Below are 14985 nucleotides of genomic sequence, written 5' to 3' on the forward strand. Positions count from 1 at the left end.
AAACAAAACAAAAAAAAATTTTTTTTTAAAGACGTAAATTGTTCTACACTACTTAAAACAGTCCTAATGAATGCTAGGATGAAGTCAGGCTGTACAAAATATGATTATGTATATACCGCTCTGTATCTCCAAACTCTGATCTCAGGACTTTTTCTTGCCCTGGAAACAGAACAGAGTGCTTGCTATCTACTAGCTACAGCAGAAGTTGGAGCAGGGGGAAGGAATACACGTGAACCATCATCCTTAAATTATACCAAGGTGGATGACAGAATCAAGATTCCAAGAACTGGAAACTGGATATTAGTAAACTCCATCATAAAGGAAGAGAATAACAAACTCCAGCTGTCATGAAACAAACCCTATATTTGCCCCTTCCTTTCTGAACAACCTAGTATTATCACTTCTCTGTCCAACCAGAAAAGGCAGAAAGTGGAGGGTGTATACCTGAGAAAATCTTTCTTTTCAAAAAAAGGACTAAACCAGTTCTCCCACATCAAAAAGAAAGAAAGAAACAAAGTTACCAAACTATGGTGTCAAGTCTAGAGGAGACAGGAAAGTAAAAGACCTTTAACTTAATTTAGCAAGACCAAAAGCTTATTACAAAGAGCCATGAAAACATGGGCTTCCTTTGCAGCTCAGCTGGCAAAGAATCCACCCACAATGTTTGATCCCTGGGTCGGGAAGATCCCCTGGAGACGAGAAAGGCTACCCACTCCAGTATTCTGGCCTGGAGAATTCCATGAATTGTATAGCCCATGGGGTTCCAAAGAATCGGACACAACTGAGCGACTTTCACTTTCACTAACTGAGCAATACTTTGTCTATGACACTGTCGAGTGACACTAGCAAAGCTGTACTCCTCACATAACTAATCATTTTAACCAGACCTTTGCAGGCAGTAAAACTGCTGAGAATCTGCAAGGAGGCAGTAGAAGAGCATTTTAGTTGTCTTCTAAAATTGCATACCAGGGTCTCACAAGGGCATAGAAACCCTAAGAAAAGTATCTGTTTTGGGCAGTAAGAAAGAAGATAGACTAGGTCACTGGGGCACATTAGCTAATCAGTTAAATTCGAAAGGGATCTGATAATCTGGCAACAGCTGCATTAGGGTGCAGGGGCGGGGGCTATGTGAGAAGGGCAGGGGCTGCATGACACCAGCTGTGTGAGGGCACAGGGGTGGCAGAGAGGAGTTACCCCAAGTCCAAGGAGCACTGGGAGTAGCTACCACACGTCCATGGTCAGGGGCAGCAGCCAAGAGGAGCTACCCCACCTCCAAGCTCAGGGGCGGTGGCAGAGAGGAGCTAACCCAAGTCCAAGGTCAGGGTGGCCCAGAGGAGCTATCCCACATCCAAGGAGCAGCTGGGAGGAGCTACCCCACGTCCAAGGTCAGGGGTGGCGGCTGAGAGGAGCTACCCCATGTCCAAGGTCAGGGGCAGCGGCAGAGAGGAGCTACCCTAGTCCAAGGTAAGGAGCAGCAGCTGCACTTTGCTGGACCAGGCTTGAAGAGATACCCCACATTCAAGGTAAAAGAAACCCAAGTAAGAGTGTAGGCGCTGAGAGATGGCATCAGAGGGCAGAAGACTGAAACCACAATCACAAACTAGCCAATCTGATCACATGGACCACAGCTTGTCTAACTCAGTGAAACTAAGCCATGCCGTGTGGGGCCACACAAGATGGAGGGGTCATGGTGGAGAGGTCTGACAGAATGTGGTCCACTGGAGAAGGGCATGGCAAACCACTTCAGTATTCTGGCCTTGAGAACCCCATGAACAGTATGAAAAGGCAAAAAGATAGGAACACTGAAAGATGAACTCCCCAGGTCCACAGATGCCCAATATGCTACTGAAGATCAGGGGAGAAATAACTCCAGAAAGAATGAAGGGAGGGAGCCAAAGTAAAAACAATACCCAGTTGTGGATATGACTGGTGATAGAAGTAAGGTCCGACGCTGTAAAGAGCAATATTGCATAGGAACCTGGAATGTTAGGTCCATGAATCAAGGCAAATTGGAAGTGGTCAAACAGGAGATGGCAAGAATGAACGTCAGCATTCTAGGAATCAGTGAACTAAGAGGGACTAGAATGGGTGAATTAAACTCAGATGACCATCATATTCATGGCTTATATGGAGTAGCCATCATAGTCAACAAAACAGTCCAAAATGCAGTACTTGGATGAAATCTCAAAAACAAAAGAATGATCTCTGTTCGTGTCCAAGGCAAACCATTCAATATCATGGTTATCCAAGTCTATGCCCCAACCACTAACGCTGAAGAAGCTGAAATTGAACGGTTCTATGAAGACCTACAAGACCTTCTAGAACTAGCACCAAAAAAAGATGTTCTTTATATGATAGTGGACTGATATGTTCAACCTGGTTTTAGAAAAGGCAGAGGAACCAGAGATGAAATTGCCAACATCCGCTGGATCATCGAAAAAGCAAGAGAGTTTCAGAAAAACATCTATTTCTGTTTTATTGACTATGCCAAAGCCTTTGCCTGTGTGGATCACAATAAACTGTAGAAAATTCTGAAAGAGAAGGGAATACCAGACCACCTGACTTGCTTCTTGAGAAACCTATAGGAAGGTCAGGAAGCAACAGTTAGAACTGGACATGGACCAACAGAATGGTTCCAAATAGGAAAAGGAGGATGTCAAGGCTGTATATTGTCACCCTGCTTATTTAACTTATATGCAGAGTACATCATGAGAAACGCTGGGCTGGAGGAAGCACAAGCTGGAATCAAGATTGCCAGGAGAAATATCAATAACCTCAGATATGCAGATGACACCACCCTTATGGCAGAAAGTGAAGAAGAACTGAAGAGCCTCTTGATGAAAGTCAAAGAGAAGAGTGAAAAAGTTGGCTTAAAGCTCAACATTCAGAAAACTAAGACCATGGCATCCAGTCCCATCACTTCTTGGCAAATAGATGAGGAAACAGTGGAAACAGTGGCTGAATTTATTTTTGGGGGCTCCAAAATCACCCCAGATGGTGACTGCAGCCATGAAATTAAAAGATGCTTACTCCCTGGAAGGAAAGTTATGACCAACCTAGACAGCATATGAAAAAGCAGAGACATTCCTTTGTCAACAAAAGTCCGTCTAGTCAAGGCTATGGTTTTTCCAGTAGTCATGTATGGATGTGAAAGTTGGAATATAAAGAAAGCTGAGCACGAAAGAATTGATGCTTTTGAACTGTGGTGTTGGAGAAGACTCTTTAGAGTCCCTTGGACTGCAAGGAGATCCACCCAGTCCATCCTAAAGGAAATCAGTCCTGGGTATTCATTGGAAGGATTGATGTTGAAGCTGAAATTCCAATATTTTGGCCACCTGATGCAAAGAGCTGACTCATTTGAAAAGACCCCAATGTTGGGAAAGACTGAAGGTAGGAAGAGAAGGGAATGACAGAGGATGAGATGGTTAAATGGTATCACTGACTCAATGGACATGAGTTTGGGTAAACTCCAGCAGTTGGTGATGGGCAGGGAGTCCTGGTGTGCTGTGTTTCATGGGGTCGCCAAGAGTCGGACGTGACTGAGCAACTGAACTGACTGACTGACTGATAATCTGGTATAGGGTCAAAATGCCTCAAGGATTTTAACTGTCTGGAATGTGGTTTTAAAATTTCTCACAGGATATCAAAAACACTAAACTATTCCACATTTCAATTTGAATTCTTACCAAATAAAGAATGGTTACAGAATAACTTCTACACTGAGAAACTCTCTGAACAACTTAAAGTATAGACAATTGGTTGCATCAGAAAAGCACTATTTTGAACTCTGAACTTTGTAACCTTAAGACACGGCGGGGTGGGGGGTGGTAAAAATCAGAAAACATGGATCAAAAATTAAATTATAACAGTCTGTTAAAAATGAATAGACTGGTGTGTCTATATTTATATTAAAACTATGTCTTAGAGAAGCAATCACTCAAGACACCTGTACCTGTAACACATACATTTGTTCAAAGAAAATGCACATTTTACACCTGTGCCCCAGGCAGCCCCAGGCACTGGGGACATAGTGAAGAACACGGCAGGCAGGATCTCATGAAACTTGAAATGGAGGCCACTTATCCCTCATTAACTAATAACCAATAACCTTCTACAGTAAAGGATTAATGAAGAAAAAGGCAATGCAATAAAAAGAATAAAACAGAGGATTAAAAACAAAGGCAGTTTAACCTTACTATTTCATCCAAGATGTAATTTTATATGTGCTAGAAGAATTAAAAACTTTAAAAAAGTGTATAGCAAAGTAATATGTAAAGGTAATAGCCACCCTCTCAAGTTCTCTATTTTCTAAACCTAATTTGGGAACAAAGTTTACCTGGATCCAAAGGGATTCTCGGGTAAGGCAAAATGGTGATTGGGAAGAGTTAACCAACAATGATTTTTATAAAACAATTTAAGACAACTGAACTCTTAAGGCCAATTTAAAAATACCTTTATTAAAACTGAGTGTTAAGTAGTTACTAGGCACTTAATGTCTGCACCCCAATCTTTTCTTCACCATCTCCCTTCCCTCTAACCACCACACCATATATCAAACCTCCAAGTTCTTGCTAAGGGATTAAATGGTCTCTGCAAAGAAATGGCTATACGTCAGCTACCAAAAATGGAAATTCTTCATTCTTTCATTCATCACTGTCACTGTTATATATAGTACTTACCAATCTCCTATTACTATGTTCTTAACTCAAAGGCTGTTACACCCATACTAAGTAAGTTAACAAAGCATTGCAATGTTTTCCTCTAGGACTTCTAAAAGATTTTCCTAACTATGCAGACTAGAGTTCATACACAAGCACTCCCAAGATTTTGGTTCAATGGAAGTGGTCCTGCTACCCAAGAATATTTAATAAGCATTTATTTTGTTGCAGGTGGCTCACAGTCTACAGTGCAAATAACACAATTAAACAGTCTTAAATTACTGTCAAGAGCTACTCTCAAACACATACCTAGATATACAGCTCATACGCTTAAGGATGTCTCTGCTCTCATAAACAAGGACCTGGTTCAGCAATACTTACAGTTAACATTGATGTTGTCAATAGGCCCCACGCAAAGAATTCAAGGAAGATGACAATAGCAGCATGGTATACACTTGGTCGGCCATAGCCTTGTAGCTAAAAAAAGAGGAAAATTATTATGAAAAACAGTAAACAGTTAAAAGAAACCCATTATCCTAAAATGGTACTTAACACACACAAACTGTATAAACTTAGGACCTTAGGACCTATGGTTAGGTCCTACCTATTTTCCAGTAGTCATGTATGGATGCGAGAGTTGGACCATAAAGAAAGCTGAGCACCAAAGAATTGATACTTTTGAACTATGGTGATGGAGAAGACTCTTGCGAGTACCTTGGACTACAAGGAGACCAAATAAGTCAATCTTAAAGGAAATCAGTCCTGAATGTTCATTGGAAGGACTGATGCTGAAGCTCCATTACTTTGATCACCTGATGTGAAGAGTTGACTCATCAGAAAAGACCCTGATGATGGGAAAGATTGAAGCCAGGAGGAGAAGGGGACAATAGAGGAAGGGATGGTTGGATGGCATCACTGACTCAATGGACATGAGTTTGAGCAAGCTCTGGGTGTTGGTGATGGACAGGGAAGACTGGCATGCTGCAGTCCGTGGGGTCGCCAGGAGTTGGACACGACTGAGCGACTGAACTGAACTGAAGGAAAGATAAAAAGGAAAGATAAAAGTTTTATTTAAGATAAAACTTCATTCTGTGGTATCTCTGATTTCTTTCATCTTCCCTTATGAAAGATATCAAGATTATAGACTTTCTACTTGGCCTGTCAATGTAAATGACTGGAACTCTGATTGAAAATTAAATGGGTCTTCAAGAGACTCAGGTTCCAGGACCTGAATATTCTGTCTGAACACACTAATTACAGGTTCCTTAGCCATTTGGCCTAAGTCTGAAGCTGCCCTTGTTACATGAGAGAGGCAGACAGGGAGTCAACACTAAAAAGCTTCAGGGGCAGCATAGATGATTTAAAATGATAGGAGCTGGGGGAGGAACAATAAGGATTAGGTCAAATCTGAAAACACACTTTGATACATAACGGTGTCAAAATCTAGCTTTATATTTCTCTTTTGTTTTAAAACTGTGCCTATTCTGCTAATTTTCTCCAGTTTATGACTTCTGGAGATAAAATCTAAAAGTCCACTGAATTAATGTTCTTTGACTCTGTGACAATGGTTATTACAAGGTCAAGTGCTTTATTAGCATTTTGTAATAACTGGAAGTGATACTTACAAAAGACTCTTCAAAATCCCCACTATTCCCATGCTTTTCATACTTCAAAAGGTAAAAGCATATCTGCATGGTTTAGTTAGAATCTAACCATGAGTAAATGATCAAATTCAGATTATGAGACATCTGTAAGACAACCGGCCTGGTCTCCTTAAAAATGTCAATGTCATAAAAGACCAAAGTAAAGGTAGGAGACTAGTACAGATTAAAGGAGACAAGTCATGACAACCAAATGGGGGATTCTGGACTGGATCCTGGATAAAAAGGAGACAAGAGGAAAAAATTTGAATATATAATATATATTAGATAATCATATGGCATTAATGTTACTGCAACTTACGGCTATCAAATGATTTTTCAAAAAAGAAGGTACATATATACTTTCTAAAGCAAATGTCACAAAATTTAATTTTGTTAATTGTTGAGTCTCAATGAAGGGAATGACTATTCATTTTACTATTCTTCTAATTTTTTATTGTTTTGAAAATTTTCAAAATTTTCAGGCCAAGAACAATTGTTATTAAAAATCCGAACTTGCAAATTTCTAGATTTTTGCAACAACTAATAAGTAGTTTTAAATGCCACTTAAATAAGACATTTGCACAACAGAAAGCATTTTACAAAATTTTTAAAACAAAAAAGGACCATTTAAGCACCAAACAATTAAAACAAAGGAAGATCTTTATTATAACACAACCTTCAAACCAGGTTTTGAAACAGGAGGGTAGAGGGCACAACCTTGAGAATAATGACATAGCCTAGGATATACAGATGGAGAAGGAAATGGCAACCCACTCCAGTATTCTTGCCTGGAGAATCCCAGGGATGGCGGAGCCTGGTGGGCTGCCGTCTATGGGGTCGCACAGAGTCGGACATGACTGAAGCGACTTAGCAGCAACAGCAGGATATACAGAACATAACCTGGTTAGAATCAACTAGGTCTCCTGAGAAACCTATGTGCGGGTCAAGAAGCAACAGTTAGAACCAGACATGTAATGACTGGTTCCAAATTGGGAAATTAGCATGACAAGACCATATATTGTCACCCTGCGTATTTAACTTACATACACACAGAGTATACCATGTGAACTGCCAGGCTGGATGAATCACAAACTGAAATCAAGACTGCAGGGAGAAATATTAACAATCTCAGATATGCAGATGACACCACTCTAACGGCAGAAGGTGAAGAGGAACTAAAGAGTTTCTTGAGGGTGAAAGACAAGAGTGTAAAAGTTGGCTTGAAAGTCAACATTAAACATACTAAGATTAGGCATCCAGTCCCATCATTTCATGGCAAACAGAAGGGGATAGAGTGGAAGCAATGACAGATTTTATTTTCTTGGGTTCCAAAGTCACTGCAGATAGTGACTGCAGCCATGAAATTAAAAGACACTTGCTTCCTGGAAAGAAAGCTATGACAAACCTAGACAGCATATTAAAGAGCAGAGACGTCACTTTGCCAACAAAGATCTGTATAGTCAAAGCTATGTTTTCCCAGTAGTCATATAAGGATGTGAGTTGGTCCATAAAGAAGGTTGAGCATCCAAGAATGGATGCTTTCTAGCTGTGATGCTAGAGAAGACTCTTGAGAGTCCCTTGGATGGCAAGGAGATCAAATCAGTCAATCCTAAAGGAAATTAACTGTGAATATTCATTGGAAGGGTTGTGGCTGAAGCTCTAATACTTTGGCCACCTGATGCAAAAAGCCAACTCACTGGAAAAGACCCCGATTCTGGGAAAGAATGAAGGCAAAAGGAGAAGGGGGCAGCAGAGGATGAGATGGTTAGATAGTATCACTGACTCAATGGACATGAATCTGAGCCAACTCCAGGAGACAGCGAAGGACAGAGGAGCCTGGCGAGCTATAGTTCATGGGGTCGCAGAGTCGGACATGACTCAGTCTGTCCCTTACTGAATTCTTTCTGTGACACAACATTAAGAATCCAAGCTTCATTAAGTCCTGAGTCCAGGTGTGGGATCTCAATTAAAAGAGACAGGGGCTCAAGTCCCATCTGAGTTGTAACTGCACCAATTACAGAGTAGCTTTCATCCTAGCTCCTTCATCTCTTGCAAGGTAGCCAGAGCAACCATTTAAATGTAAATTGATCCTCTTCTCCACCCTCCCTGGCTCCTACTGCACTGAGCCACACATCTGACACATACCACATGGTCCTACACCTTTCTATTTCCTTTGTTATCTGCTATGGTTTTCTAGAAGATGTCTAACAAACTTTATTTTTGTTTCCTGTCCACCTCCCCTAGACTGGAAATGTAAATGCCATGAAGGAAATGGATTTTTAAAATCTGTTTTGTTCAGAGATGTCCTCCAAATAGTACAACCTACAATAACAAGCCCTCAACAAAATGCAGGTGAGATGGAAGAAGGAGCTCTTTGGAAAATAATGGTTTTTCTCTGGTCTCTTAAACCACAAAATCTAGAATTTAGAAAAAAATGACCCATATTCCCCAAAGACATGGTATGGAGAGGATAAAAAGGAGAACCATATACTACATTAGTATACAGAGTAAAACAAATTTGAGCAATACTAACCAAAAGCAACATGTGGACTTTGGGTTTTGACTAACGGGAAAAATTGAGTCAATTGTGACGTAAAACTCACATTTTAAACCAAGAGAAGAAAAAATTAAACATAAAAAAAAATTTCTCTGCCCTCTGGCCTCCTCTCTCCCTACTGTGGATAGTTTATCTGCCTTATGCATCAACCAAACCTTTCCCATCAGTAGAAATTTCCCCTCATTCATAAATGGCAACATTCTCCTAACACAACACCTTAAATATAACATTCTTTCTTGATAAGGTGTCACATGGCTCTCAGATATGGATTGTGTAAGCTGTCAATAATATGTTATTTGATGTATAGCCCTCTGTCTCAAAAACACTGGCTATAACTGTGTCTTGACCTCTGAAGTGCAGTGATAGAACTGTGTATGGACCAAACGATTTTCAGAGTTTTCTGACATGCTCCTCCTGGTTAAAAACCTCAAGTTTAGCGCAAACAAAAATTTTCATTTTTTTCTTAGATCAATTAATTTTTCATCAACCCAATCATAGAAGTTTGAAAATAGAATAGGTACTAAGTGATACTCAAGACTTATACTCATCATAATAATGGTACTGAAGACTTCAAGTCCTTAAATCGTAGAGTCACAAACTAATGTATTAAATTTTAAAACAGAAGATATCTGTAATCTGTTTTAAAATCTACAGAATGAAACAAAAGCAGAAGTAATGATAAAAATAAATTTTAAAAGTAAATAGCGTATATGCATTTACCAATAATTTCCAAATTATCTAGGTTTAAATTACCCACTCCCACATTGCAAAGAATCTAGTCTCAAAACGTGGATGAATATATGTCAACAAATTGCATAACTATCCTTGTAAATCATTCATTTTATCAATCATCATGCACACAAGAATTTTTAAAAAAGCAAATAAAAACACCCCAAAACCTTTGAAAACTGCTCACACTAGGAAGCAAAGGAGGGTCACCCTATTTCTCATTTGCAGTTTCTGTGGTTTAGTGTAGTACTCTTTCCCAGGCAAGTTCTATTTATGAAGACCATTGAGATAGAAATACATGTGGCTAGAATGCTAATTAAATATAAAAACAGGCACTCAGTTTGTGGGCATATATCATTAAACAATTATGCTACGTTTAACACCTTATAAAAAAATAGACAACCCGCCTTTTGTTCAAATATTAAATGTTTATATCTGTCAGCTAAAAATTGTTTAACTTAACATCTCTTCTAAAATGCAAACACTTTCTTTCATCTCTATGCAAACTACTTTAATTGTCATTCATCCCTAGCAAATAGGAATGGGGCTTGACAGCCAGGCCTTGATCTAGTGGGAATTTTGTGTGGGTAACTGTAAGAGACAGTGACAAAAATAAATCTGCTTTCCTTCCAATTCTTCCTTAAGTTCTCCGTAGCTAGTATGCTGATGAAAAAAGCAGCACATGCTTCTTTAAATTATGAGCTAATTAGAAACAATTTACTAAACTTTTAACTAATTATTTCCAGTTGAGCATGATGTAGCAAAGCCTCTCTGGATCAGTTGAATGTCTCCCCTTTCTTTTTTCAGTCATCAGTCAGTTCAGTTCAGTCTCTCAGTCATGTCCAACTCTTTGTGACCCCATAGACTGCAGCATGCCAGGCTTCCCTGTCCTTCACCAACTCCAGGAGCTTGCTCAAACTCATGTCCATTGAGTCGGTGATGCCATCCAACCATCTCATCCTCTGTTGTCCCCTTCTCCTCCTGCCTTCAATCTTTGCCAGCATGAAGGTCTTTTCAAACGAGTCAGTTCTTCACATCAGGTGGCCAGTTACTGGAGTTGCAGCTTCAGCATCAGTCCTTCCGAAGAATATTCGGGACTGATTTCCTTTTGGATGGACTGGTTGAATCTCCTTGCAGTCCAAGGGACTCTCAAGAGTCTTCTCCAACACCACAGTTCAAAAGCATCAATTCTTTGGCACTCAGCTTTCTTTATAGTCCAGCTCTCACATCCATACATGACTACTGGAAAAACCATAGCTTTGACTAGATGGACCTTTGTCTGCAAACTCTGCTTTTTAATATGCTGTCTAGGTTGGTCACCGCTTTTCTCCCAAGGAGCAAGTGTCTTTTAACTTCATGGCTGCAGTCACCATCTGCAGTGATTCTGGAGTCCCCAGAAATAAAGTCTCTCACTGTTTCCACTGTTTCCCCATTTGCCATGAAGTGATGAAACTGGATGCCAGGATCTTAGTTTTCTGAACTTTTGAGTTTTAAGCCAACTTAAATCCCTCTCTGTTGGGGTCCTTTAATGGACCGGAACTTGGTGGTACGGAGTTGATGATAAGAAAGTAAAAGAAAGAAGGAAGGAAAGAGACTGATATTCTCCGGTTTACACAGAGTGTCGATATAACTCTAAGGCAAAGAGTTAGCACCGTCTACATAGGCTCAGGGCGCCCTCTCGAGGAGGTCTTGAAAGCCCGGGCAAGTAAGTAGACACAGCGGACCCCTGTGCTTCATAGAAGCAGCCTGAATGAGAGAGAAAGAGAGAGAGAAATGAAGAAAGACATGGAGAACAATGTTCTGATGGAACAAGGGCGTTTATCCAACATATTGTGGGCATATATATACTGTCTTACAAGATAGATTTTCTCAGTAGAGATAAGGATCAAAAATCTTACAAGTCATCCAGGAAACATGAGGCTAGAATCAATCTCAAAGAGAAGGGGTTGTAAATAGTTATTTTCCATATCAGAAGGGAAGAGAGTTGTAAATGGTTACTTTTCACAGTATGGAAAAGCTAACAAATGACATGCATAGATTCCTATTATTCCCAGGAACCGATTATGGCACCTCTCGCTCCTGCATTCAGGAGCTAATAAGGAACAAAGGATTTATGCAAGACAGAAAACAGCACAAAGGAAGCCTCCTGTTAAATGCTTCCTGACACCTCTCCATTTTGCCCCTTTATAAATCAGTATGGAACATCTTGAGATATTCTGAAGCACAGGATGAAAAGTATGTGATGTCTTTACACATTCACATCTCTCCCACAGATGATGATCCCGCCTTGACTACTCTTAACTCACAACTCCCTCCAAATCTTTCTTGACACTACACTCAAGAGTGATCATGCTAAAATATAAATCTCACCCCATTAGTCCTATGTGTGTGTGTGCTTGCTGCTCAATCGTGTCCAACTCTTTGCGACCCCACAGACTGTAACCTGCCAGGCTTCTCTGTCCATGGAATTCTCCATGCAAGAATACTGGAGTGGATTGCCATTTCCTTCTCCAGAAGAACTTCCCAACCCAGGGATCGAACCCTGGTCTCCTGTCTCACAGGCAGATTCTTTACCGTCTGAGCTACAGGGAAGTCCTATAGAAGACTTCAAAATATGAACTACAGATTCTTCCCATTCCTGTACACTAAACCTTTTAACCTCAAAGGTGATGCTGTGAAAGTGCTGCACTCGATATGCCAGCAAATTTGGAAAACTCAGCAGTAGCCACAGGACTGGAGGAGGTCAGTCTTCGTTCCAATCCCAAAGAAAGGCAATGCCAAAGAATGCTCAAACTACCGCACAATTGCACTCATCTCACATGCTGGTAAAGTAATGCTCAAAATTCTCCAAGCCAGGCTTCAGCAATACGTGAACCGTGAACTTCCAGATGTTCAAGCTGGTTTTAGAAAAGGCAGAGGAACCAGAGATCAAACTGCCAACATCCGCTGGATCATCGAAAAAGCAAGAGAGTACCAGAAAAACATCTATTTCTTCTTTATTGACTATGCCAAAGCCTTTGACTGTGTGGATCACAATAAACTGTGGAAAATTCTGAAAGAGATGGGAATACCAGACCATCTGACCTGTCTCTTGAGAAACCTGTATGCAGGTCAGGAAGCAACAGTTAGAACTGGACATGGAACAATAGACTGGTTCCAAATAGGAAAAGGAGTCCATCAAGGCTGTCTATTGTCACCCTGCTTATTTAACTTATATGCAGAGTACATCATGAGAAACACTGGGCTGGAAGAAACACAAGCTGGAATCAAGATTGCCGGGAGAAATATCAATAACCTCAGATATGCGGATGACACCACCCTTATGGCAGAAAGTGAAGAAGAACTGAAGAGCCTCTTGATGAAGGTGAAAGAGGAGAGTGAAAAAGTTGGTTTAAAGCTCAACGTTCGGAAAACTAAGATCATGGCATCTGGTCCCATCACTTCATGGGAAATAGATGGGGAAACAGTAGAAACAGTGTCAGACTTTATTTTTGGGGGCTCCAAAATCACTACTGATGGTGATTGCAGCCATGAAATTAAAAGACGCTTACTCCTTGGAAGGAAGGTTATGGCCAACCTAGATAGCATTTTTAAAAGCAGAGACATTACTTTGCCAACAAAAGTCCGTCTAGTCAAGGCTATGGTTTTTCCAGTGGTCATGTATGGATGTGAGAGTTGGACGGTGAAGAAAGCTGAGTGCCGAAGAATTGATGCTTTTGAACTGTGGTGTTGGAGAAGACTCTTGAGAGTCCGTTGGACTGCAAGGAGATCCAATCAATCCATCCTAAAAGAGATCAATCCTGGGTGTTCATTGGAAGGTCTGATGTTGAGGCTGAAACTCCAATACTTTGGGCACCTCATGCGAAGAGTTGACTCATTGGAAAAGACTCTAATGCTGGGTAGGATTGGGGGCGGGAGGAGAGGGGGATGACAAAGGATGAGATGGTTGGATGGCATCACCGACTCAATGGACATGGGTTTGGGTGGACTCCGGGAGTTGGTGATGGACAGAGAGGCCTGGCGTGCTGCAATTCATGGGGTCGCAAAGAGTCGGACACGACTGAGCGACTGAACTGAACTGAAACCTTTTAACAGTATGACTGTGCTGTCAATTCCATTAGGTTAATTTCTCCACTTCCTGAGATATGGAGGGGCTTAGCAACTTGATCTAACCAACATATGTCAGATAAAGTAACAACACAGACCTCTGATGAAGGCCTCCAGAGGCCTTCAAGACTGCAGAGAAACGCCATCTAGGCATACAAGGATGAGAGCATATGAGACTCTCCCTATGAGGCCATCTAGATCAACCAAGGTCTGATACAGGGGCAAGGCCAGCTGAGACCATCCAATTCCAATCAAGCCAGCAGATGACTGAAGAAGTATGAGTAACTCCCTCCGCCTCTCCAAAAAAGAAAAATGCAGTGAAGAACCCCACACTGAGATTAGCCAAAACTGTCAATCCAAAGAATACTTGTTTTAAGTCACTAAATTTTAGGGTCGTTCCTTATAAAAAGCAAATACTAATGGGAACTGATAAAACCACTACCCCCTTGCCCTCATGATTAAACTCAAGACTGTTCTGAGTCTCCTCTGTAGCTCCCCAATCTCACCCTTAGTCCAAACATAACTCAATGAAAAATGTGTGAGATTAAAGAATAACCTCCATCACAAACATCCTTCTATTTTAAAAAGTAGATGGAATAATCATTATATTTATTATAGACATTTGCGGTTACAAAGAGAAACAAGAATTTCTGAGATACCATTTTTTGAACACTAAGCTACAAAAAATTAGTTCACAGTAACAGTGGTGGTGGGAGCAGGGGAATGAGGGTGACATCTGGACTTAAAATATAAGCATGTGAAACAGGCTACAACATGAATGAACCTTGAGGATACTATGTTAAGTGAAATAAACCAGTCACACACACAAGAAAACAAATACCTTATGGTTCTACTTATACGAGGTATCTAGAGTAGCTGAACATAGAAACCAAAAGTAGAATGGTGGATGCCAGATGGAGTAGGGGGAAAGAGGAAATCGTTATTTACTGGGTATAGTTTACTTTGAAAGATGAAAATGTTCTCTTAACAGTGCAAATATACTTAATACTACTGAACTGTACACTTCAAACTTAACATCTTAGTTGTTTTATATTATGTATATTTTACCACAATTAAAGAAAATTTATATGTACGCATATATATGTACATATATACACGCCTGCAATGCAGGAGACCCGGGTTCGATCCCTGGGTCAGGAAGATCCCCTGGAGAAGGAAATGGCAACCCACTCCAGTACTCTTGCCTGGAAAATTCCATGGACAGAGGAGCCTGGTAGGTTATAATCCGTGGGGTTGCAAAGAGTCGGACATGACTAAGCGAGTTCACTTA

The 14985-nt window shown here is 40.6% G+C and overlaps 1 pseudogene across 1 annotated transcript in view; it reads right to left on the reverse strand.

Moving 5' to 3' along the window:
* The window catches only part of LOC145506013 (solute carrier family 71 member 2-like), a 125144-nt pseudogene that overhangs the window by 72763 nt on the left and 37396 nt on the right, over positions 1-14985 (reverse strand). Inside the window, exon 2 of the transcript XR_014053451.1 lies at positions 5040-5135. The product of XR_014053451.1 is annotated as a solute carrier family 71 member 2-like (transcript). The remainder of the gene's footprint in view (positions 1-5039; positions 5136-14985) is intronic.

This window comes from Giraffa tippelskirchi, chromosome 1 (assembly GCF_054371585.1).
Source record: "Giraffa tippelskirchi isolate mGirTip1 chromosome 1, T2T-mGirTip1v1.2.pri, whole genome shotgun sequence".
Lineage (NCBI taxonomy): Eukaryota > Metazoa > Chordata > Mammalia > Artiodactyla > Giraffidae > Giraffa > Giraffa tippelskirchi.